The sequence below is a fragment of the Palaemon carinicauda genome, chromosome 12 (genome assembly GCF_036898095.1).
Source record: "Palaemon carinicauda isolate YSFRI2023 chromosome 12, ASM3689809v2, whole genome shotgun sequence".
Lineage (NCBI taxonomy): Eukaryota > Metazoa > Arthropoda > Malacostraca > Decapoda > Palaemonidae > Palaemon > Palaemon carinicauda.
In genome coordinates this window covers 19,628,713-19,631,212 of record NC_090736.1, presented here as the reverse complement: position 1 = coordinate 19,631,212, position 2,500 = coordinate 19,628,713, and positions in this window count along the sequence as shown.

Sequence of the window (2,500 nt, the reverse complement as noted above, 5' to 3'; positions counted from 1 at the left end):
GAAGACGTTAAAAACTTTAGATAACATGGGATTTACGGAAATTAGGAGGTAATCAGTGGGACTTGGGCTACAGCAAATACATTTTCATAAAGGAGTAACATTACCAATCCTCCAACAAGTGCTAAAAGTTACTCTTCTTGCTAACTTACGCAAAATAACAGATAACTAAGGGGCTAAGAAATGTGCAGTCTTTATAAAACAACAAAGGCAAAATACCAAATAAGCACGTCTACAATCATCATTGAACCACGGTTTGTCCTTCACTTATTTCCTTAGTACAAGAAAAGGGATTCACCTACCAATTATGTTGACTAGATTCTCATTCAAAGGGACAACAGGATCTACACTACTATATATTTGTGACCAATTCAAGCACAAAAGACCATGTAAAATCCCATTCCAGTCTGCTTGTGATGTCATATAAATTTTACAAGAGTATGATACATCAGGGACAGGCTGTTCAGTCTTCACTACTAATGAAATCAAGACATGATTAGATGTCCTGACTCGAGAAACAACCTTGCTAGTTATAACGCTAGGGGAGTCAGTCTATACGAGGTTCAAGCAATTACCAGACTTGTGAGTAGATTAATTTATGATTTGCTCACAGCCTGATTCAGAGGCAAAGTCTAAAGCTCTTAAGCCATGGCGATCGGTAGGAGAGATAGAACTTAATCACCTCCTATGGTGATCATTAAAAATACCAACAAAGGCAAAAGAAACCTTTCTATATTCTTCTTGTATCTTAGCCATAATGGTAAGAAGACAATCGAAGATAGAATCATCCATATCTGGATTCCGGTAGATTGAACACAAATAAAAGTGGTTATGCCTGCCACAAACTTTTATTACTTGAACCTTATGACATCCACATTGATAGAAGGACTTATGAAAAGCAGGTTACTCAGTCCTAATATACACCGTCATTCCCCTGGCACTAGGGATGACATCACGTCTCAACATTATTAGGTTCTTAAGACCAGTTATAAGAAGCTCGGATGAGTGCCTCATATTAGAAACCAAAGTTTCTGGGCACAAAAGAATTTCATACTGTCTGGACGCAATTGTAAGGTCTTGAGTATTTGCATGAAGACCACAAATATTGCAATACAGAAGACAACATTGACGAAATCTAGGACGTACTGGTCCCGGATTTTGCTCAATGTCTCCACACAGCATAAGAATTAATAGAAATAATAAAGAGACATCACACTTAAAAACTAGATTAACAAGAATTATAACAAAAATAATATTTACAGAATTATAAATAAAGTGATTGATAAAACCCACAGACTATAGTAAAAAGTCGGAAAAACTGGTCATCATGGAGGAGCCGATACACTATGCAAGGCTAAATACCCTCCAGGATAGCCACTTCAACTGAAGGGAGGACAGTGAGGAAGGTTTTGAGAAGAAAAAGAATCAGAAAAAGGAAAAGACAACCTCCTGATAAACCACCAGGCATCGATGGCCCTTCTATTAAGCCTGCCCAAGACACCATTTCAAATAAACAAGAGGAAGAAAAAAAATAATAAGATAGAATAGTGTGCCCGAGTATACCCTCAAGAAAGAGAACTCTAACCCAAGACAGTGGAAGACCATGGTACAAAGGCTATGGCACTACCAAAGACTAGAGAACACTAGTTTAATTTTGGATTGTCCATCTCCTAGAAGAGCTGCTTACCATAGCTAAAGAGTCTCTTCTACCCTTACCAAGAGGGAAGTACACTGAACAATTGCAGTACAGTAATTAATCCCCTAGGTGAAGAAGTGTTTAGTAATCTCATTATTGTCAGGTGTATGAGGAAAGACGAGAATCTGTAAAGATTAGGCCAGATTATTCTGTGTATGTGTAGACAAAGAAAAAATAACCAGATAGAGGGATCCAATGCATTACTTTCTGGCCAGTCGAAGGATCCAATAACTCTCTAGTGGTAGTATCTCAACGGACGGCTGGTGCCCTGGCCAACCTACTACCTCAAAATATCCATTGTACTATCATGCAATTAACCGGTGGGATCAGAATATCTATTATACTATCATGCAATTAACCGGTGGGATCAGAATATCTATTATACTATCATGCAATTAACCGGTAGGATCAGAGTGTCCATTACTTTGCGGTTCATTATTTAAGATGTAATTGAAATATATAATAATTGAATATTATAATAAAGTTTGATGTGAAGATTTTATGGAAAAAGAGATGAATAATTAATACAAATAGATATTTCTACATTTGACAGGATTTTATGCTTCTTTTTTGGTAACATTGAATGTTTTTTTGAAATCGAAAAGAAAATGTTTAATTCCTTTGTTAAAAAAACACGATTTGCTCAAAAAGTGACAAGTAAATTCTTTGGCAACCTAATTTCTCATTTCTTGAAGAATAAGCAAATTTTGCCTTTATTTCTTGAAGTAATTTCAGACTGAAAAAAACTTCAACTTTTTAATAACCTCCTCATTATTAAAGTCCATCAGATAAATTAATTTATTTTTT